At 43.9% G+C, this 24314-nt stretch overlaps 1 long non-coding RNA gene across 13 annotated transcripts in view; it reads left to right on the forward strand.

Annotated features, from left to right (window-relative positions):
• The window catches only part of LOC135983723 (uncharacterized), a 344090-nt gene that overhangs the window by 311344 nt on the left and 8432 nt on the right, over positions 1-24314 (forward strand). For 5 of the 13 annotated variants that reach the window (XR_010601482.1, XR_010601486.1, XR_010601490.1 and 2 more), the window contains one exon: positions 10168-10327. The exons of 1 other annotated variant lie outside the window; for it this stretch is intronic. This is a non-coding gene — a long non-coding RNA (uncharacterized LOC135983723). Of the gene's footprint in view, positions 1-10167; positions 10328-11323; positions 11633-12628; positions 12954-22764; positions 22880-24314 lie in introns of all 13 variants that reach the window. 7 more of the 13 variants (XR_010601497.1, XR_010601496.1, XR_010601495.1 and 4 more) reach the window with 4 other exon arrangements.

Raw genomic sequence — 24314 nt, forward strand, 5'->3', positions numbered from 1 at the left:
CTGCACACTGCCCCCACAGCTCCCACTGGCCAGCAACCACAGCCAATGGGAGCTGCAGGGACAGGGCCTGCGGACAGGGCAGCGAGCAGAGCTGCCTGGCTGTGCCTCCGCATAGGAGCCAGAGGGAGGACATGCCACTGCTTCCGGGAGCTGCTTGAGGTAAGTGCCGCCCAGAGCCTGCACCCCTCATCCCCTCCTGTGCCCCAACCCCCTACCCCAGCCCTGATCCCTCCCCCACCCTCCAAATTCCTCAGTTCCAATCCTCCTGCACCCTCATCCCCAGCCCCACCCCAGAACCCGCACCCCCAGCTGAAGCCCTCACCCCCTCCTGCATTTTGTGCGCATTCATGGCCTGCCGTACGATTTCCATACCCAGATGTGGCCCTCGGGCCAAAAAAATTGCCCACCCCTGCTCTAATGGATGTCTGATTACTTGAGCATGCTCAGTGGAGTAGTCTTAACTTTATCAGTGTTGGCTATATGTGATATTGAGTTCTGGGGGTGGGTAAATGGAGAGTCTCCATAATGGGAATATGGATGTCATTCTGTGCCTGAGAAGAGGGATTATTATACTGGTGTCAAGCAGCACAAGACTGCAAAGCTGTTATCTGAATAGCAAGTGGCAAAAACTTGCTTGACTTGTGGAACTGCCGTAATTCTGGATGTGCAGACCCCTGTGAGCAGTCCCATTGATTTCAGTGGGGGCTCTGCCAGCATAGTGGTGCACTTGCACCGAGCTTATTGCAGAATTGGGCCTTGGTTGGTGGCTATGATCCTTGATGTGGACTGGTAGTGGTGGCTGTCTATACACGGAAGATTATGACAGATGAGCTGTTTCACTTGGAAAAGATGCTGCAGTGCAACTGTACTGTAGTTTTCTTATTTTGTTGTTGTAAAGTTGCATTTAAAGATAAAACTAAAATAGGGGCATTGATGAAATTGTCTTCTAAAGGCTGACAGTGGAACTAATATAAGATCTTTCTCCTTACAAAACCTTTAAAGCACGCTTCTCCAAGCAACCATGACAAATTGAGCACAACGAATTGTCAGAAACCAAAGAGAAGAAATATTCTCAAATCACTCCATATGCATTTCAGTGGCCAAAGAAGATTATTATAAAGCTGAAGGACAAAAATCCTAGCCATAACTCGCTGCAGGTGTATTTTGGGGATAGCAAAAGCATCTCAATGTGCAAATAAGGCCATAAGGAATTAGCAGTTCAATTAAATAAGAGGCTGTAAGGTAAGGCAATACTTTGGTATTAGTTTCTTAAAACTGAACCCAAGATGTACTGGCAACCAAATCTTCAAAAAAATTAATACCGCTCCACTATTAGTATTTGTTAGTGAAGAATCCTTGGTGCTATTTAAGCCAGGCTTGCGGAGAGGCTTCAAAAATGCATTACTATGGTCTATTGCACGCTGGAGTGTACAAGTCAACAGATGTCTGCCATGTCAACTTAGGCAAACATGTTGATGCTTTGAATTATTTCTGAGGTAAAAAGGACAAAGGTTAAATGATATGTAACAGAGTCCATAAGGATCCCTGGTTAAAAGAACTGCTGTTCTGTGTAGATTCAGGTGACGTAGTGAACTAAAATTGATGTTGAGAACTAAATAGCACTTTATCTCTGAGGACATCTTGTAACGGAAATAGAAAAGGTCTACAAAGATCTTGTATACAAGGAGAAACTAAAAAGAGTAGAATAATTTAACTTAAACAGAATAAGGAAGAGATGGAGGTATCAAGCTGACTAGAGTAATTTGAAGTAAATGTAGGAGTTGAGATACTTTAGTTTCATCGACTTAAACTGTGTATTATTTCTAACAGGTGAAAATACTAGAAAAAGCTAAAAAAATTAAATATCTTATTTGCTTTTTAAGTCTTTATGCAACTTCCTTTTTCATTTCCTTCAGCTCTTTCAGTGACAATCAGTGAAACCAATTTCCCTTTCATTGTTAATTTCACTTCAGGGTTCTCAATACAGCAATGTTTAGGTTTTGCTGAGATCCTAAGAATCCCTCTGGTAAAGGAACAGGAGTACTTGTGGCACCTTAGAGACTAACAAATGTATTAGAGCATAAGCTTTTGTGGACTACAGCCCACTTCATCGGATGCATATAGCCTATGCTGAGCCCTGACAGTTCAGTACTCTCTGGTCTCTGGTGATTTATCTGGTATCCTGAAAGATGGTGGTAAAGAGGGTGAGACTAGTGTTGGCAGATGAAATCCAATACTGATGTAACATTATTCATGGAATTCAGGGGTAAGTCCAGAAGCTCCTTGGTGTGAATTCATCCTTGGACAAATAGCCAGTTAGCACAGAGTGGAGAAGGTCCAGTCAAAACTAGAAAATTCTGATGATATCAGCGTCTGTGGGTCCCTTCTTTGGTTACTTTTACTAGCTGGAGTCTCTGGCTGGCTCCTCCCTGTAGTTTGTTTAAAGTATAATGTACCCGGGTCACTGCATCCACTTGAATTTGAATTTAATGTTTCTGACCTTGAACATCTTTCTGAATTGTTTTAAATTCAGGTAGGTAGGCGGAAAAATCCAGTCTTAACTTGAAAATTCACTTTGCTAAATGCCTATTAAAAATTGTCCCAAGCGTTAACAAAGTGTACTCTTGGTTGACAACTAATAAAAATGGAAGTCTCCAGTTAATTAATACCACACTACTTCTTGTTGTCAGAGTGCTTTGTCTGAACAGCTGCTCCAGGCAGAACATCAGTTTTTGAGAAAGATGTTGCTGTCTGTGAGTCATGGTGAATGGGTGCTCTGTAATAAACATGGTGTGTATCAAATGCTCAAAGGCAGCTAAGCTCAATATAATTACTTGTAGGGTTTTTTCATGTTCAGTGCTATAGCTGGATCTTATATCTTCCCACAGCATCAATCCATTTAGTCCCCTTGCATACATGTATATAACATCCCATTGTTTGATACAGTGGGGGACAGTGAATCTAATTTTTGGATAATAGAGGGAATGGTCAATGTTATAGGTCAGGGGTCGGCAACGTTCGCCACACGGCTCGCCAGGATAAGCATCCTGGCGGGCCGGGCCAGTTTTATTTACCTGCTGACGCGGCAGGTTCGGCCGATTAACGGCCCCCACTGGCCGCGGTTCGCTGTCCCGGGCCAAGGGGGGCGGCGAGAAGCGGCGCGGGCGAGCGATGTGCTGGCCGCAGCTTCTCACTGCCCCCATTGGCCCGGGACGGCAAACCGCGGCCAATGGGGGTCGCGATCGGCCGAACCTGCTGCGTCAGCAGGTAAGTAAAACTGACCCAGCCCGCCAGGGTGCTTACCCTGGTGAGTCGCATGCCGAACGTTGCCGACCCCTGTTATGGGTCATGTCCTATGATAGCTATTTCAGGAAGCAGCATTTTGGGTAATCTTGGTAGGACTGCATTTGTATAGTTTACCCATTCATATCTGACTTGTGTTTAGTGCAGCTGAGTTACTGTTGAAGTTGGAACCATAACTTTGACTTTCCTCACTTCAGTTCTACCACAGCGATAATATTGCACAAGCATAACTTGTTTGTTTTTAAGACGAGGTTTAAAAACAAACAAAAAAATTGAGTCAAACCTAATTTGTGTAGTAAGTGACAGTTGGTCTCTGAGACTATGTGGATTATCTCAGTGAAAGTCATGAGCTTCCTCATTCTGGAGAATGAAACAAGACGTTGCTCTTTAACTGGGTGTCCTGAACCACAAATCGCAATGTTGCTATGAAGCTATTTGGGCACGTTGCGTGGCCTACTTGAGAATGTAGAGGATGTAGCAGATTTCTTCAAACTTCCCCCTGCCATCAAGGTCCATCATCCTGTAACTTAAGTCTTCCATTACTATTACCCTGCTCTAATGTGCACAAATTAGAAAGCTTCTTGAGGAACAATTATATTGGCTAAAGCTAACAGATCTGCTATCAGATCACTTTTAGAGTCCATTGAACTAGTAGGGCTCCAGGTGGGTACAAGGGCCTGCCTGAGAGGATACAACTGCAGGTTAGGTACAGTATTTAAATTATGCTCTTGATAACTCCAAATTAATGCCTCTTTAAGAAAGAGGCTTCTGTTGCTGACTTCCATAGTAACAAGACAACAAACCTACTTCTGTGTCATCAAATTCACTTGTAATCATAGAAGATTAGGGTTGGAAGAGACCTCAAGAGGTCAGTTAGTCCAACCCGCTGCTCAAAGCAGGACCAACCCCAACTGAGTCAAACTTAAATTTAAAATAGTTAGTTGCAAAACATGCTGGGCAGCTGACTTCATCCAACTACTGTTTATTTAAAAGGAAGTTGTTTCTGTGTTCTTGTGGTTTCTGTAGAAGTATGCTACCATAGATATTCACGTATTGACTCTGCATCCAGATAAAACTCATGGATACTTGGCCTCTTAGAGACTAGGCCATTAAAAAAAAATCAACTTTTAATCTGATTTGCTTTTAATTTTATTGCAAGCCTTTCTAGTTGACATGGACCTCGGAGGGGGTGTCTACACAGCTTCTGGGAGCAATTCTTGTAGCTGGCGTGGACAGACTTGTTTTAGTGGGGCTTCCACTAGCATGCTTACAAATAGCAGTGTGGATGTTTGGGTTTGGCCTGTGGAGCCTAGGGAGCCCAAATGTCAAAGCAGTGCCTACACAGCTATTTTTAGCACACTAGCCCAAGCCCTGCAAGTGAGTCTGTCGAGACTCGCTCCCGGCAGCTGTGTAGACAGACATACCATAGAGTCCTTGGTAAAATGCGCTGCATTTAATTTCACTCATATCCCCAGTCTTTTCAGCAGTTGGGTCTAATCTAATTCCATAATAAAGAAGCAACAATCTAGACATTGTTAGTTGCCATACAGATAATCCTGGCAGAGGCAGAAAAAGGTACTGCCAGCAGTTTAAAAACAGCAGTGGGGACCTTGACCAAATAAAAGCAGTTTCAGCTTTCCTGGGGTAGATTTGTACTGGTTTTGAGGAATCAGGTAGGGAATATAAATAAGCCCAGTTAAATTATATAGATCTAACTGGATTTTTCTGTCATGGAAGGAAAGTATTTTGAAGGAAATATCCTCTCAGAATGTGTACTCAATGAGGAGCATGTCAATTATTGTTCAATAGCCCTATGTTGTACTTAAAGTACTGCACAGGATCTTTTCAGGGGGAATAAGGCAAAACGCCACATTTATTAGTAATACATGTATTCATTAACACTGTATTATATGCATATAATATATTACACTTACACTCACACACACACACACAAACACACTCCGTCTTGTTGTTACCAATTAGTTGCTCCCCTTAACTTCACTGGCCAGGTGAGTTAGATGGGGGAGGGGGTGGAGCCGGGCTTCTGCTTTCAGGTCCCCAGAAACCTCTGAGAACAACTGTTAAAAAATAGGAAATTCTACAACATTTTAGCAACTAAATGTTAGTTTAAGTCCAAATCAGCTTAACCTTGCATAACAACTGTGGTACTCCTACAAAATCTTATTTGTTGTGTGTGCTTAAGAAGGTCCTGACCTCAGTGACTTTTATTGTTTGATGGCTATTGCAGCATCAAACTTGGGCCTCATTTTGTTTGTCAATGTACCCAATTATTGTAATGGTAATGGTTTTGTTGTATTTCCAATTATTATAATTATAATTGTTTGCATTTGTGTTTATGTAATATCTGGTATTTAGTCAATTCTAATAGTTTTAGTTATATTCACCTGGTTATAATTGTTTGGTTTGTTTGCAACAAATACAAAAGATTTATATGGTGACCACTCAAGAATTGTTCTTGAGAGGTCAAAAGGGGGACAATGTAGATCAATCTCTGATAATTTTCATATGACTTTACATTGTGCCTCTTCATATAACCTTGTGGTGGGTCTACCCACGTGTGACCTCTGTTTTCATGGAACTTTGTATCAAAACCTCATTTAGAAACTTTGCATTGCCCTTGGTATAATATTATAGCCCCTCAGGATAAAATAAGATAAAAAAAAAATTCTTTTTGCTAGCAGTAGAACAAGAGCTCTCCCCCCCCCCCCCCCTCTTAATCAATTGCCCTGTTGAATGAATGAGGTGTGAATGAGGAAGGCATGGAAGGCAGCACCTCCAGACAGCCTCAACTGTTGGAGAGCGCCTGGGAGCCAGACCCAAGGACAATAAAACGTGTCAAGTGGGCTCATTAAAAACAAGCAGACATACTGAAGGCCTCGGGGGTTAGAAGCAAGCACCTTCTTTTGGAAACACCCTCTTTGCAGCATTGGGACAACACTCAAAAGAAAGCAGCACAAAGGACCAATGGACACACACACAGAATTTGAATCTGGTATAGATTTGCATAAGAGAAAAGCTGCTATAAAAGTGAGGTGTCTTGCAGAGGACCCCGGGTCTCGTCTTGTCAACATGGGAGCATCGATCCGGATCGGCAGAAGCCCGGCTCCACCCCCTCCCCCATCTAACTCACCTGGCCAGTGAAGTTAAGGGGAGCAACTAATTGGTAACAACAAGACGGAGTGTGTTTGTGTGTGTGTGTGTGTGAGTGTAAGTGTAATATATTATATGCATATAATACAGTGTTAATGAATACATGTATCACTAATAAATGTGGCGTTTTGTCTTATTCCCCCTGAAAAGATCCTGTGCAGTACTTTAAGTACAACACCTGTTGATCATCAGCATGAATCTTTGAAATAATGGACCACTTGTTGGCAAGCATAGTGATGAGTCAGGTCACTGTCAATCAAATGGGATTTTTCCAAATAACAGGTTGGACAATGGATTGGAGGCTTTTGACCATGAGAGAGAGTTTGACACTGTCTTCAGTTGTATGATGGTTACATACAAGGACCTCTGAGTCATTCTTCTGGTTAAGTGTCAGTGCCCATACTAGAAAGACAAGGTGTGAGAGGTAATTGGACCAACTTCTGTGAGAGAAGTTTCAAGCTTACACAGAGATCTCCTATCTTGTCAGTCTTACATTATAAATGGCAAATATTTGCATACAGTCTCTAATTCTGACCTGGATTTTCTGACCTATTTAAAAATATTAAATTGTCTGGGTACTGTTTGTTTCTATTATAGTTCACTTGGTACATGGCCAGTGAGGAATGCTAATCTTATTTATTTTTTTTATCTCTGAATTAAAAAAAAAAACCCACAAAATATCTCAGCACAATGATTTGGAGCTATTAAATTGTGCATATGGTTAGTCTGTGTGACCATATACCCCTATGATTATCTAGTTTATTCCTTTCTTTTATGCCCACTTGTTACATCTTGTTTTAAGCTAGTTTGTAAGCTCCTCATTGTATGAACCACCTCTTCTTATATGTTCAGATAGCACCCTGATTCTTATGGGGGCCCCTGGATGCTACTATAATATAAATAATGGCTATGGGCTCAATTCTGCAAACACTTCAAGTCTGGTGGGACTATTCCACTGGTAAAGTTAATCATGTGCATAAGTGTGTGGCTAGACTTCATAGTTGCATACTAGTTTCAATTGCATCCTTTTTTATATAGAATTTTCTAATTGTAGGCTTAAAGGGACATGATTTGAAAGATCATTTGTCTGAATGTTGTACGTACTATAGTGACAGGTCACACCTAAAAGTACTGTAATTTAAAAGCTAGCAAAACAATTCTCAATCTTTTTTTATTTTGTGTCCTAGTCAGTTTCATCGTTCTTCTGCAAAACTTCTCCCTTGCAGAAAAGATTTGCATAATTGTAAACAGGGGAGAAGAAATACGCTATAAAAGGAATTGGAGACAAAATCAGAGCATGCTGTTTGTCTATTTTAGAGAATTGAAATTGGCAGCATTCTTGTAAACTTCCCATACTGGTCTCTACCCAAAGTCAAATTGCATTTGACAGTCTGACTGTTGGGTGAGAGTGAAGCATTCCTCCCCATTTCCCCAGTTGTAAAAAGAAACAGCTGAGCTCTGAAGCGTAAAAGTTGATAAGGACTTTGTGCTTATTGAGGATGACTTCCATTGCTTAGATTGAACAAAATCTGTTTTGATTTAATCATTCAAAATTGAATGTTGGATATGTGCAGTAGAGAAATAAAGTTTACACACGCACACTTGACTATACTATGTATGCTAGTGCAATACAAATATGGAAGTGCACACGTATTGGTTTGTGGAATTCAGCAGTAGAAAGCAGAACTTGTAAGGGTTGCAAATGGAATAGCTATGGAGTAGTGAGCCTGTAAGTTGGAGACATGTCTTCTAAAACCAGCTTCCACACTTCCAGCTTCCCCCAGAAAACACTAGGAAAATCAATGCAGAAAACATGCTGAGGTTGCAGTTAGAAATAAAAAGGGTCCAACTTCAATGTTAATCAGCTGTTGTGCAGCATAAGACATAAAAAGATGGGCCTTTTGTAATGAGCAGTAATACTTTACCCCAAAGAGGAATAGTAAATGGTTCATATGTACCATGTAGTGCAAATACAGTGTACACCAGGGGTTCTCAAACTGGGGGTCGTGAGATTATTACATGGGGCGTCGCAAGCTGTCACCCTCCACCCCAAACACTGCTTTGCCTCCAGCATTTATAATGGGGTTAAATATGTAAACAAGTGTTTTTAATTTATAAGGGGGGGGGGGTGTCACACTCAGAGGCTAGCTATGTGAAAGGGGTTACCACTACAATAGTTTGAGAACCACACTCTTTTCTTCTTCTGGATAAACCTCTAATTTATATAATTCAGCCTTGCTTCAAATCAAGCAATAAAAGTTGCTGTTGGAACTGCAGTTTCTGCTTTGCAATGCCAGAGTTTATAATGAACTGTGCAGTCTTCACATTGCATGAATGCTGGGTTTTATATTTTAAAATGTTTTTTACAATTCTGATTAAATTATTGGTACACGACAGTAGTAATTTTGTCACTACTTAGAGACACTGAAGCTGCTTGTGCATTCATATTTACATTCCCCTACATAAAAACAAATCTTGTCCTATCCTTTTTTTTGACTACTGTGGGTACTCACAGATCCAAACACATTTCTGAGGCTGAATGTAACTTGAATATCCCGCACATGTCCTGACTGTGACACCGACTCAATTGTTGCTTGACTCCTCTGCTTGTCTCTCTCACCATCAGAAGTTGGTCCAATGAACAATATCATTTCACCCACCTTGTCTCTCTAATATCCTGGGACCAACACAGCTACAACAACACGGCATATCCTCTGCTTGAGTAACTTAAAGCTAAACTGGACAAAGCACTAGGGAATGGTTCAGCATTAGCCACTAGAAACTAATAAAATTACCTAATACTGTAGGGGGTAGTGTTTTGAAAGGCACCCTTGGAGCCCAACTCCCACTGACTAACGGTGCCTTTGAAAATTTACTCAAGTCTTTTTAAATTCCCAATTCCTGGTGCAGCTGACAAGCAATTTTGTTGCAACTCTTTGAAATATAAACTACTCTAAGCTGTCTGGTTCTGGGTCTTAACTTTGGAAAGGAACATCTTCTGGAGTACAATTCACTTCCTTAATAATTAAGCCATGCATAATTAGACCGGGCAGAATTTGACTTTGTCAGTTTGATGGATAATATAAAAATGTTTGTTTTTTAAGCATTTTTCTGACTTTAATCTATAACTTTTCACAGCTGCAGGAAATTATGCGGTATTTCAGACAATAGGAAGGTCAGCGAATAATTATTAATCACTGTAGATGTTGAGATTCAGAAAGTTAAAGCTTTGTAACTGCTAAAACACAACTAGTCAACATCACTTGTCAAACTATACAAAGTAAATTTGAGCCTTGACTCAAATTCTAGCAAGTTCTCAAGCAGCATTTTTCTTTCTTTGCCTATATGTACATTTTGATTATTATAGATGGGAATCTTTGTGTTGATTTGTGTGTATATGGTGAAATTGACATTTGCCAATAAAAATCTACTACTTCCAAGCCTATGCATAATTAAATATGTTTGAATAGAGAACATGTGAGAAGTGACAAAGGTTAGAGCAAAGAGTGATCCTTTCTTACACCAACATAGAACTTGTATTCTAAAAGAGCTTGGGTTGTGGATCCGGAGACCACTTCTTCCTATCCTGTGAATTAATGAGAATTATTTTAATACAAACTGCACTGCAGCAGTAATTGTTCCATCAGATCCTCCTTGAGCAGTGGGAACAGAACCTTCGTTTTTCTTTTGCAGAACCCTAAAACAAAAGCGCAGATTGAAAACCTGGTACGGAATGGGATGAACAAGGAGCTGCCTCTGTTGCAGGCTGACCTTTGGGACTGCTGGACTTCGTTCTGCCATGGGGGCAGGCTTTTGCTACATTAATGACCTTACAGTGATCCAGTCAACACAGGTAACTTGGGTAGCACTATACAGTCAGACTTTTTGTTTATACTTTCATAGTAATCATCTTGATCACTTCAAATTATGCCTTTCATCTTCAAAATTCACAATGCATTTAAACTTACTTGACGCTATATATATGAATTGCGTCACCCATCACTGAAATCCAGCCTCATGGGTGGGATGTGGCAACTGTTCAACAGTATGCAGCAACACCAAAAGGACAGGAAGTGTAAAAATACTCATCCAGCTAAACCTGCCCAAGGCATCTTAGGTAGGCCAGATGTAATTACCTGAAGTGAAGTTTTGCCAGTGAGCTAAAGCTTTTTGTGTTAACTTCAGGGGACTCATTTGACATTACATGAGCAACCAAAATGCTCTTGTTTGCAAGTCTTTGAAAGATATAAATAATGAGAAGGAATTTTCTATATTCTCTATTTTCAGGGTTTCTATACCCCTCCTCCCCCATCATGTGAGCAGCAATCTGGTGGGGGGGGGGGGCGCTTGCCCTTTTGAGAGGGTCTGAGTGTGATGAAGTGGGAATGTTTCTTAATATTTTGTATGATTACTGTGCATACCTCAGTTTCCCCTATGTGCTGCATGTTTTTCCCCTATGTGCTGCATGTTGAACTAAGTGCTGGGAAGAGTTGTTTACTTGATAGCAGCCTTCAACTACCTGAAGGGGGGTTCCAAAGAGGATGGAGCTCGGCTGTTCTCAGTAGTGGCAAATGACAGAACAAGGAGCAATGGTCTCAAGTTGCAGTGGGGGAGGTCCAGGTTGGATATTAGGAAGAACTATTTCACTAGGAGGGTGGTGAAACACTGGAATGCGTTACCTAGGGAGGTGGTGGAGTCTCCTTCCTTGGAGGTTTTTAAGGCCCGGCTTGACAAAGCCCTGGCTGGGATGATTTAGTTGGGAATTGGTCCTGCTTTGAGCAGGGGGTTGGACTAGATGACCCCTTGAGGTCCCTTCCAACCCTGATATTCTATGATTCTACTCTGGCAGAGTCTCAGCAGAATATGGCAACTCCAATGGCTGGACATGTGGTGCCTGGCAACTAATGACCCTGGACTGTCCCCAACCCCCGCAGGAAGCCAGCTGGTTTTGTCCAGGTGTGGACAGAGAGCTAAGGTAGATAACCAGGTGACCTTGTTCAGACCAGGAAGAGGAACAAAGGATGGAGGAGAGACCCTTGGGGTCGTGTAGTGTGGGCTGCTGGAAGCAGGAGACACGCTTCTGGACTGGAGACAAAGGAGGAGGGGCAGGACTGACCCAGGTGGACTATGCTGTAACGTGTTCTATTCTTGATGCTAAGTAAGGACTTTCTATGCTGTGTTCCAGACATGTAATAAACCCTTCTATTTTTACAATGCTATCTGAGTCACTGAGGTTGGGGGTGCATTGCTTCCTTTGGATGTGCAAGTCTCCCCCCAGGTGGCCAATTCGAGTGGACTCACTGAGTGAAATGGGTGCTGAAGGCTCTGAAGTTCGGACCCAGGAGGCAGTGAAGCTAAGGGGTTAACACACTAAAGGGCTTCTCCCAGGGACTGTTCCAGAGCTGTGCAAGGCACCAGACCTGTGGAGCCTTAACATTGAGGTTCTCTCCCTGCCCCTCATTTGAGCCAGCATCTGGAAAAGTCCTGCCCCTTGGATGGGGAGCTGAGAACATGCATACTTCATGCATATCACAAACTGTAAAGCAGGAGGTGCATGGGAACACACATTGAGATGCATGGAGCAGTTCACATGTCTCAGATCTATTGTTTTAGATTATATTCATCTCCGTGGGGTGTTTGCATGCTGAGAACATCACATTGAAACGAATGTGCCACTTCACACCTTTCAGACCCTCCTATGCTGTCAGTGGATGTGTAAAGGAGCCCTTCCCATACTCACTTCCTCTTTAAAGGACACTTCTGACTGCTCTAAAATCTGCATGCTTGCATTGGTTTTCTTGAAATTACCTGTGACTCGTGGGAGTGCAGAGTAGGGTTGGTGATTGAAACTTGGGGTCACTTGAACTAGGGTTTCCAGAGATATAACCTGGGAGGGGAAAATAGCCATTTTTTAAAAAAAAATTGGTGTGTTTTGGGGTTTTTTGTGCCGAGGTAGAGATCAAACTGTTGCTGTGATCCAGGTCAAAATGGTCTCAGTCAGTTTTGATCTCAGGTTTTGCATGGCACCTGCTAATTCTCTGGGGGACTCTGGAAAAATTGCTGCCCCAACAGACCCACTCCTTTGCTGTATTTGGCCCTGCATCAACTTCTGCCTTAATTCCCCCCGCCTTCCTTTTGCCTCTTCTGTGTGTAGTAGTGTCCTGGCTACTTCCTGATCTCTGGACAGATGAATGTGGTGTTTCCAAAGACGCACCGCATGGAAGTTGATCGCTGAGGGAAAAGACGTATGTGCGCTGCCTGGGTTGGCAGCATGTGGATTCTTGGTGATTCCTGGATCATGAGGTTGCAGAAGTTTGCAGGAGAGCAAGAAGTACACCATGGCATGGGGATTGCTGGCTACAGGCTGATCTGGGTGAAGAGAGTTGGCTTGCATTAGCATCATGTTTTACCCACCCTGCAGCATCTAACTGGTGACTTCAGAGGTTGTGATCTATTGGACCTCATGGTGATTCACTCAGGTGGAAATAATCTGTGTGTTTTTTTTTGTTTTGTTTTTTTAATTCCTGGTATACACCTCAAACCATGTCTGATAGCAGATTTGGACAGCATCAGAAATGTGTGTCCAGGAGCTGTGTAATAGTTTTCTCTGATTTGGCTGAACATTTGAATAATCAATACAGTGACAATATGAAAGCTGTTAAGAGTCAGAACAATATTAATCAGGAAATGGGCCGGCGTGTGGCTACCCAGGAAATGTATATTGCAGGGGTCGGCAACCTTTCAGAAGTGATGTGCCGAGTCTTCATTTATTCACTCTGATTTAAGGTTTTGCCTGCCAGTAATACACTTGAACGTTTTTAGAAGGTCTCTTTCTATACCTCTATAATATATAACTAAACTAATGTTGTATGTAAAGTAAATAAGGGTTTTAAAATGTTTAAGAAGCTTCATTTAAAATTAAATTAAAATGCAGAGCCCCCAGGACCGGGTGGCCAGGACCCAGGCAGTGTGAGTGCCACTGAAAATGAGCTTGCATGCTGCCTTTGGCACGCGTGCCATAGGTTGTCTACCCTTGGTATATTGTATGACACAAAAACATTATTCTTTGAGTGATTGCACATGTCCATTCCACTTTAGATCCGTGCATGCCTTGTGCATGGCTGTTGGGGAACTTTTCCCCTCCCTAGTACCGGTTGAAGCGGTTTGAGTGTTCTGTCGCTGTATGCCGCTGCATGCTGGTATAAGAGGGCAGAGCTGCCCCTGACCCCTCCCAGTTTCTTCTTACCATCAGTGATGGTATTGGAAGTCTTGCTATTGTCAGTTTATTTCCCTCACTCTTTGCATAAAGTCTGTTTCTTGTTCAGCAGTTAGTTACAGTGTATAGTTAATGATAAGTTTTAGTTTTTGGTCTCTTTTGGACCAAATTTGATTCTCTGGTCCGGAACTGGTAGAGCAAGTCATACCTCTCTCTCTCTCTGGGGTTTAAGTCATAAAAACATAAAAATGGCCATACTTCAGACCATAGGTCCATCTAACAGGTTCCAGTCTGCCCACAGTGGCCAATGCCAGGTTCTTCAGACAGAATGACAGAACAGGTAATCATCAAGTGATCCATCCCCTGTTGCCCATTCCCAGATTCTGGCAAACAGAGGCCAGTTACACCGTCCCTGCCCATCTTGGCTAATAGCTATTGATGGACCTAGCCTCCATGAACTTATCTAGTTCTTTTTTTGAACCCTGTGTGACAGACGCAGACCAGTGGGGTACAGGAGTCTGGTAGAGGGCAAATATACTGGTCACTGGATGAGTAGTTTTCTGTTCCTTGAGTGACCAGAGCAGGGGCTGCACTAGAGTAATCAGGAACCTGCTAGAACCAGTTAAGGCAGGCACCTGGAGCCAATTAAGAAGAAGCTTCTAGAATCAATTAAGGCAGGCTAATCAGGGCACCTGGGTTTTAAAAAGGAGCTCACTTCAGTTTGTGGCGAGAGTGTGAGGAGCTGGGAGCAAGAGGCGCAAGGAGCTGAGAGTGACAGGGTGTGCTGCTGGAGGACTGAGGAGCACCAGCGTTATCAGACACCAGGAGGAAGGTCCTGTGGTGAGAATAAGGAAGATGTTTGGAGGAGGCCATGGGGAAGTAGCCCAGGGAGTTGTAGCTGTTACAGGAGGCACTCTAGACAGCTGCAGTCCACAGGGCCCTGGCCTAGAACCCGGAGTAGAGGGCGGGCCCGGGTTCCCCCCAAACCTCCCAATTGACCTGGACTGTGGGTTCTTCCAGAGGGGAAGGTCTCTGGGCTGTTCCCCAACCCACATGGTGAATCTCTGAGGCAAGAAAATCCGCCAATAAGCGCAGGACCCACCAAGATAGAGGAGGAACTTTGTCACACCTGTTATAGTCTTGGCCTTCACAACATCCTCTGGCAAAGAGTTTCACAGGTTGACTGTGTGTTGTGTGAAGAAATAGTTCCTTTTGTTTCAGAGTAACAGCCGTGTTAGTCTGTATCCGCAAAAAGAAGAACAGGAGTACTTGTGGCACCTTAGAGACTAACAAATTTATTAGAGCATAAGCTTTCGTGGACTACAGCCCACTTCATCGGATGCATATAGAATGGAACATATATTGAGGAGATATATATACACACATACAGAGAGCATAAACAGGTGGGAGTTGTCTTACCAACTCTGAGAGGCCAATTAATTAAGAGAAAAAAAAAAAACTTTTGAAGTGATAATCAAGCTAGCCAAGTACAGACAGTTTGAGTGACTTCTTATCAAACTGTCTGTACTTGGCTAGCTTGATTATCACTTCAAAAGTTTTTTTTTTTTCTCTTAATTAATTGGCCTCTCAGAGTTGGTAAGACAACTCCCACCTGTTTATGCTCTCTGTATGTGTGTATATATATCTCCTCAATACATGTTCCATTCTATATGCATCCGATGAAGTGGGCTGTAGTCCACGAAAGCTTATGCTCTAATAAATTTGTTAGTCTCTAAGGTGCCACAAGTACTCCTGTTCTTCTTTTTCCTTTTGTTTGTTTTTAAACCTCCTGTTTTAAGTCCTGCTAGCCGTGTGCCAGGCCAGTGCCGGTCAGTGACCCACACCCCAGCTTCCTAAAATGTTGGGGGAGTTTCACATCAGTGAGAAATATCCCCTTTTATAGACGTTTTAAACCTCACTCAAAAAAAATAGAGCTGTGAGACTTAAATATTTCCTATGGAGGCAGCACTCCATTGGAGCTGTTGGGTTCAGAGTGCGCTCCGAGTGCGGCTCCATCTGTACAGAGTGTACCTCCTGAGAGGCCTTGGCACTGTGTTCTGTATCTCTAGAACTGATGAAGAGACCCAGATCTGCCAGGGACATGGTATGTTGTCCAGAAAGACCTTCGGTACCCAGGCCATCTAAAAGCAAGAATTCTGAGAGGGGCTCTGAAGGGAAGCATTCTCCAGCATGCTCATCTGCTGCAAAAGGGGGTTTGTCAAGTCCGGAACCTGTGCCAGATCTGTTGAGGCCGATTCTTGAAGTGTCTGTGCCGGACCCAAGATCCAATTTTGATATTGACTACACCAGAAGGGTACACCGCCGCTAGAGAATTATCGAACCTCTTGGTACCAGTGTCCCTTGTGGTTCAGGAAGGGTTTCAGCCCTCACTGGAAACTGGTCCCTACACCACCTCTGCAAAAGCATACAGTACTGATGCTCCTTCTGGTGCCTAGGAGTCCTGTACATTCTAGGGGCTTGCCACCGTTAATATCCCTGTTGCCACCATTTGTGGGTTTAGCTTACTGGTCTCCTGTCCGCAGGGTTCTGCTCCACCATTATCGCATGATTGAGTCATCTTCGTTGGATCTGGAAATGGGTCCTATTGTGTCCCACACCAGGTGGGAAGCTTTCCCTGCGTCAGAGCCCCGTGGGGTCTGTGGATGTCCCAGCAGTGGACACATCTCAAGGGGCAATGGCCTGTGTAACCATGGGACTTTCCATCACCATGTCAGTGGCTATTCTGGACACGGTGGGGTGTCTCTCCTGCTGCTAGGACTTCTCCTCAGTTGTCTGAGCTGTCTTCATCAAAGATCATCTGCACTGCAGACAACATTCTCTGACCAGAACTGAGCAACTGGAAGATGTTCAGACAGCTCCTCTGCTACAAGAGGCAGACTAGCCATTGCCTCAGTGTCCTGGTGTGTTTGTGTTCCTCATCACCAGATGAGGTGGTGAACTTTTCTTGACCACAAGAAGATAACAAGAGAACTGCTTAAAAGGATGGCAGCAGTTTTACACATTCAAGGGAAGAGATCTGCAGACCCTCCACTTAACAGCGGCGATGCTTTGTGGCTAACACCAGTAGAAATGACTTGCTTGAAAGATATGAAGGAGGTGCTTCTGAACAGCAGAAAGTTTCCATTAGGCATGTTTACCTGGCCAAATGGAAACGTTTCTCTATTTGATCTCCGCAGAGAAATGTGTCTCCAGTGCATGCTTCCATTAACCACATTTTGGATTATTTGTTGCACCTAAAACATCAAGGCCTGACAGTTAGTTAGTTCCATTAAAGTACATTTGGCAGCCATTGCAGCATTCCACCCTCCAGTGGGTGAGTGCTCACTTTTTTTCCAACCCCATAACTATCAGATTTCTAAAAGGGTTGGACAGATTATAGCTTCAGGTGCAAGTATTTGTTTCCCCATTGGATCCTAACCTGGGCCTAACAAAATTAATGGGGCCTCCCTTTGAATCTTAACTGTGCATTTCCTGGTTCTCAGAACTTTGAGTTTTGCTCATTTCAGTATTCTGCAAGAGGACGATATACTGCCAAGCAATCTTAACTCTGCATTAACATTTTTTTGCCATTGAACCTTGAAAGTGTTACACAGCCTGGGCCCAGGGTATTGAAAAGATTGTCTAAAGCTCTAGGCCAAAGGCCATAGTTGACAACTGCTTTCCTCTGGCACACCGGAATTCTCAACCGTAAGAGTATAAAGATTATCTGTGCGGGAGACGGAATCTTCTCCAGGAGTGGTCCAAGACTGGGAAATGAGCTCCCCCAGGAACTAAGAACCGTCACAAACTGCACAGCGTTTTGCGTGAAGTGCCATGTGCATTTCTTGACCTTGCCTTTTCTAATGTAAATATATAGCAAAAGGTATATTTGGTTAATTAAAAAAAAAAAAAACTCCTACCAAAACAACACACCACTGCACACACTTTCTTCTGGGGAGAGGAAGAGCAAACAACCATATGACAGATGTATAGTCATGTTGCTTAACACACTTATTGGAAGATGCTCAGATACTAGGGCAATGAGCGCAGTATAAAAGCTTCTGTAGAGCAGAATCCGTGTTGGCACTTGGTTTAGCTACAGTAGTGATAGGGATGATGAAACTTCTGAAGGAAAAAAGTCTAGTGGCCTTGTTTGCTAAATAAATGTCTTGTTGATGCAAAGGAAGTTAATTAGTCACTTCACTTTTTGACCTGTGTGGTGGTGAGTTTGGAGCTGTTCACTCCAAAGGCCTGAAAACTGCATGCTGCCTTTGTGTATTGGTCTGCTGAAAGTGTGAGTGAGCTTGGATTGGCTGACAGAATAAACGGTCTTGGCAGGAAGTGTAAAGTTTCATTTTATGCACTAGGGAATCAGTCTTTTTCTAGTGCTGTATCGTGTGAATTATGTTTCGTGTGTGGGTTATTGAAAGTCAAACTGGTTGGTATTTACTCTGTAAAGACTCTGTTTTTGGTTGTTTACTTTCTGTGGTTAGGTATGCTACTGTGATGATCTCAAGGAGCCAGCTAAAACTTACTTCTGAAGCAGAAAGGCTTTTGATTTAATCTCTGTTTGCGGAGTACTTTCAATCTTCTTTGCTTTGGGATTTGAACTACAGTACATTAGAGATAAGGTATAATGGGAGTATGTTAAATGGGTAATCCTGATTTACTAAAATTTGTTAACTTCTTCATTCCCATAGCAGTACTTTAAATGGCCTTTAGTGTAATTAAATTTGTTTCCTTTTAAGGGTTCCATTGAAGTCTTTGTTCTAAGTATACCCTGTACTCCTTGGCACTGAGGTTTTGTGATTGAACTGGAGGTCATACAATCACACAAAGGCCTGATCCAGAGAGGTGCCCGGCACCCACTACTATTCGCTCTTGGGGGATTGTGAATGTTCAGCACTTTTCTGAATTAGGCCCAGGAATGCAGTATAAATCTGCAACAAGTATTAGTTTCTAGGCATTATGATTACATTTAGTATGTTACTGAAATCTACATCCAAAGACTCTTCCAACAGTGCTAGAAACACTATTGCTCTTTTAAAACGAATATCAGAAAGACAAAATGCTGAGTCACGTCGGGGTTGCGTCAGAGTAGGAGAAAATTCTAGCCTGTGTATGTCTGGATAAACATTAGATATTCAGCAAATCGATATTTTCCAAAGCTACCTGCCTTCATGTATGATCAAATGGCTTTGGTGCTCTAAGGGCCTCAGTGGTCTCTGCTCTTGTACCACAAAGTGGTACACTGAGAACTGTAGTATCATAACTAAATGGTTAATGGTCCATATATGGTAATTAGTATGGAAGTGTTTGAAAGCGGTCAGTGGGGATGCTGGGAATGGAAAGCAGAGAGAAGTTCCAAAAGGGAATGGGATTTGAAATGATTCTTGTAGTTTAAATATTGGCGATACTCTGGGCTCTCCCTGTCAGCTTTCTCCTGTAGCACTGGCACAAAGTACAGATGTTGACAGGGTGGGAGCGATTCAGTCAACTCAAATCTCAGACTTGGGGTCTCTTACTGGCTAAATGATATTTAAATGAGGTTGTGAAAAACTTCCCTTAGAGTGGATATTGTAACATGTCATAAGTGGCAGGTAAAACTCCCACCTGACTTGGAAAGATATAAAACAACTGTTGTTTTACCGCACAGTGAATATGCTCCATATGAAAAGTTTTAGTAGGTAAACAGTTCTTGTAGGTTGAATCTCTAGTCTGTAGAAGTAGGTGCAGTATGAAAAACCTGCCACACTTTGGAGGAGAGTGTTATCATTTAGATTGTGGTAGTACCCAACCGTGCCAGGGACTTTCCAAACATAGACAGAGATGAGCTCCCTGCCCTAGAGAGCTCATACTCTGCAAAGACTAAGGCCTGGTTTACACGGCCAAGTTTTTTTGCTAAAAGGCAGCTTTTGGCAATGAAACAGCAGAAGTGTACGCGCTGCAAAGCCACCTTTTGCGACGAAACTCCTCCGTTGCAGCGCAGTAATCAGACCATCTCTATGAGAGTGATAAGGCTTTTTGCGCAAAGGTTTTATTGCCCAAGTGCCGGTGTAAACACCTTGTTTGCTTTTATCACTGTCATTGTCCTCTGGAGATGTCCCACAATGCCTGCAGTGACGGCGCTGCTCATTGTTTTGAACTCTGCAGTCTTGCAGGCATGTGTCTGTTCCCTTCTGACAGCTGGCGTGCTGTGCTGCTCCTGGAATCATAGAGCAAATCTTTAACGTGGAATGTTCCTGCTGTCTCCCACAGTACGTACACAGAGGTGTGTGTGTGTGTGTGTGAGACATGCTGTGCAAAGCCAGAGAGGAAGCCAGGGGCTGGTGTCAGGGGTTTCCCCCTGCCTCAGGACAGTTTGCTTTTGGCAGCTGTCTGAACTTAGGACACAACCATAGGCGCCAACTTTTCCAGGCGCCGGTGGGTGCTCACCCCTAGCCCCGCTCTGCCCCGCCCCCATCACAACCCCTTCCCCAAATCCCGGCCCCGTCTCTTCCCCAATCATGCTGCATTCCCCCTCCCCTCCCAGTGCTTGCTGCTGCGAATCAGCTGTTTCCCAGGCGGGAAGCACTGGGAGGGGGGAGAAGCAGAGCCGCGGCACGCTCAGGGGAGGAAGTGGAGCGGAGGTGAGCTGGGGCGGGGCAGGACAGCTCCGGAGCACCCACAGAGTTGGCGCCTGTGGACACAACATTCCAACACACTCACTCTCCCCCAGCACACACTGTCTCTCCCCCTTCATGCACACACACTCCGTCACACACTCTCTTCCTCCCCTCCCTTCCCCCCCTGCACTTCAGTTAAAAAGCGGCTGGCAATCTAGTAGGATGCCCATGGAACAATGGGATTGAGAAACCTGCATCATGAGATGCTGTACCTGCCCCATGAGGCATTGCAACCGTTCCCAAAGCACCCTGCAGCCAGTTGCAGAGTGGGATTAGCTATCACAGTGCACTGCTTTCTTTGTTGTTGCAAGAGCTGCTAGTGTGGATGCGCTCCAGCCAGGGCTGTCCCTAGGGGGGTGCGGGGCCTAGGACAAATCAGCCTCCTTGCCGGCCGCCGGGCCATCCCTTGCCTCCTCACCTGCTGCTCTCCTCCTCGCTGTCCGCACACCTGCCTGCCGCTCGTCTCCTCACCCGCCTAGCTGACTGTCACCTCCATGTTAGTTTCCTCGCCTCCTGTCCAGCACTCCACTAGTCCGCCATTCTCCTCCTCGCTGTCTGGCCGCCCACCCCTCCCCCTCCTTACTCCCCTTCCACCTGCCTGCCTGCCACTCGCCTCCTCACCCCGCTCACCCTCCCACCTCACCTGAATATTGGGACAAATGGCGTCCCCATTGTACATCAGTCAGGACGTGGGACAAAGGGCTAATATTGGGACAGTTCCTATTTTATCAGAGCACGGGGGCCCCCAAAACGCAGGGCCCGGGGCGGTTGCCCCCATTTGCCTTACTCAAGGGACGGCTCTGGCTCCAGCGACACAAGGAGTACAGTGTGGGCATGCAACAGCAGTTTAATTAAGCGGTTTAATAAAAGTGGTCTAACTTTTGGCAAAAAAACTTGGCAGTGTAGACATCGCCTGAGGCAGATGTGGGAGAGAGGAGAGGGGATGTAACATACCAGGCTAGTGATAGGCCCCCATCATTCTGCCATATGTGCAAAGAAGGATTTGAAAGCTGGGCGTGGCCTAAGGATGCTGGAGCTGGGCATTGCTGGGTGGAAGGAAGCAAAAGGGATAAATGGTGGCATGCAGGATAGGGAGGGGAATTTAGGCCATGTCGAGGCTACCGCTTATGTCAGCAAAACCTATGTCACTCAGGAGTGTAGGAAAAAACCACCGCCCTGAACGACAAGTTTCACCAGTCTAAATGGTAGCATGCATCGCGCTGTGTCGACAGGAGAGCTTCTCCAGCCAACATAGTTACTGAAACTCTTGGAAGTGGTTTTATTATGGTGATGGGAGAGCTCTTTCTCGTCGGCAAAGAGCAGCTACACGAACGATTTTACAGTGGCGCAGCTGCATTGGTACAGCTGTGCCGCTGTAAGCTTGCTAGTGTAGACGTGGCTTAAGTGCAATTGTTCATGGCAAATTCAGTTAATTTAGAGATTACCTAAATGGAAGTGAGCAATTGCACCACTTCTCCTAGTGGCCAAGAAATCGCCTAATACATATTCTCCCACTGCTATAGAGTAGCAGCACTGTCAATCCCAAGCATTCAAAAATGAATCCGTTCCCCAAAATAATAAGAAAAAAATTGCCTTCTGGGCTTTTGCAAATGTAGGGTTCACTTTTTTAAATTGTTACTTGCATGGAAACTGAGATTCTCACAATCCCATGACTCCAGGAGCTGGGGCTTTAAGAAAACCCAGAACGTGGAGGTTCATCATAATCACAAGAGTTGGCAGCACTCAAATAGATGAATGCAATTGTCTCTTAACCAAAGCGATTTAAAAAACGAAACCCATTTGTGAGAGAACATAAATTCATAGTGCAGTCAAGAGCATGAGAAAGATCAAAGCTGTGTGAACAGAACATACTGAGCATCAGATAAGCATGTTAACTAGCCTGTCAGAAATCCCATGACTGTTGAGGACTAACCCTTTAAGAGCATGGACCCTTGTGTGCACATACAGATGAAGTTACATTTCTTAAAAGGCACCAGGGCTACACTTTGCTCATTGGGTATATATATCGCTACCCCAAATTGCAAGCTTTTAAATACCAAGGGCAATCTATACAGAAGACACCTGCATACCCTTAGCAATGGTTTTCTGCATACCCACCTGGAAAGAAGTAGAGCTTCTCTTGGAAGAAACCATCTTTCTGAGTTTCTGGTTAACTTTCATCTGCTTTTCAGACTGCAGGTTTGATACCTATCAGACAAGCAATCCCCAAATCCTATCTTTTGGATATTGGCTTGCTTTCTTCCATCAGGCTTGATCTGCAGTAAAAGAAGCGCTGAAAGTTGTCTCGTAGGACTATTCCATCCAGTTTGATCGTTGCCTCCTACCTATCCCTCTTCTGGGACCCTTCTGATGAAAATAAACTAAAAGTGGCTTCTCTGATTCCTCTAGGAGCCCTAGGAGAAGTACCTTTTTGGAAGTCAGTGGACGTTTTATGTTCTTGAGATCTCCTTATCCCAAAGAAGAAAGAGGAGCCTTGTCTGATCCAGTTTTGTGATTCAGAATGGTAATGTTTTCCACCATATGCTCTCTTCATACTCAAGACTGGTTTGTGGCTCTCTGCCTCCATGACACTCACTTCCGTATCTCAATCCATCCAACCCATGGTAGATCATCTACAATTCACAGTAGGGCCCAGTCATTACCAATACGAAGTGCTGCCATTTGGTCTCTCCACAGTAAAATTTTTTTATAAAATGCCTAATTGTTGTGGCAGCACATGTAAGGAGAGATGACATTCACATTTTCCATATCTGGATGATTGGCTGAATTCAGACAGCTGAGCCACTTGGTAAACTATGAAAAATCTCTCTGCGTATCAGTTTTTAGAAACGTCAATCTATTCAAAATCAGCAAAAATATATTTTCCCAAGTATAGATTTTGCTCTATCCAGACGATTGACACCACAGAAAAAACCTGCCACAAACTTCTGAGCCACGTGTTAGCTTGCACATGTGTGACATTACTAAGCAGACTTCATCTATGTGCATTAAAGGCTGGCTAAAGTCAATGTATCACACTGCAAAACATCAAATAAGCATGCCAGTTCTACTCTGGGCTCCCAGTCTGTCCGTACCGAACAGGTGGTCAAACCAGCTGGTACCCTTCTCCACACTACTGCCTACAAAGACATTGATCACAGCTGCATCAGGAACAGGGTGCAGTGCATACCTGGACCACCTCCATATACAAGGACCTGCATCCCAAAAGGGCATGAGGCTACACATAAAACCTTCTTGTCATGACCTGCCCCTTCCTGGGTGCACACCATATTTATCAGGGTCTGTGGATCACTAGTGCAGCCATTTAACCTCTCTAGTCTTCTCGGGATACGTGCCTATCTTGGCTGCTTATCCTAATTCTGTTTTCGAGGGCCTTGCAACTCCCTTTCAAAACCCACCAACTGGCTACACTTCCAACTGCTTGATTTGATAAACAGTAAATTTATTTAACCTGACTAGACATAACAATGGTCAGTAACCTTTCTAGTTCTTGCACTGAAAGGGACATTCTACGCTTTAGAGAACCTAGTGGAGCTTCCTCTCCTCCCAGAAGCCACCCAAAGAATCTTCTCTCCCTCTCTCCAGGAGTCAACTGCTGTTCCTTCAAATTAACCCGCCGCCACCGAATTACAAGCTGTCATGGCTGACCCTTCACACAATATTCCGTAAAGATAAGGTGGTTGTTGAGACCTCATCCCAAATTTATTTCTTAACTTGTCACACTTATTTGAACCAATCTACCTGTCTTCATTCCAAAACCCCATTCCTCTCCAGTGGAGAAGAAATTCCCCCACTTTAGATGTTTGTTTTTTAGGCCTGTGATAGGACAGAGCCCTTCAGACACTTCGTGTCTTTTGTTGTTGTTGTTTTTGTTGTTGCCATTTCTCCTGCTTCTAAGGGACAAGTAGTTTCCGAGATACTATCTGAACCTAAGTGGA

This window comes from Chrysemys picta, chromosome 1 (genome assembly GCF_011386835.1).
Source record: "Chrysemys picta bellii isolate R12L10 chromosome 1, ASM1138683v2, whole genome shotgun sequence".
In the NCBI taxonomy this organism is placed as follows: domain Eukaryota; kingdom Metazoa; phylum Chordata; order Testudines; family Emydidae; genus Chrysemys; species Chrysemys picta.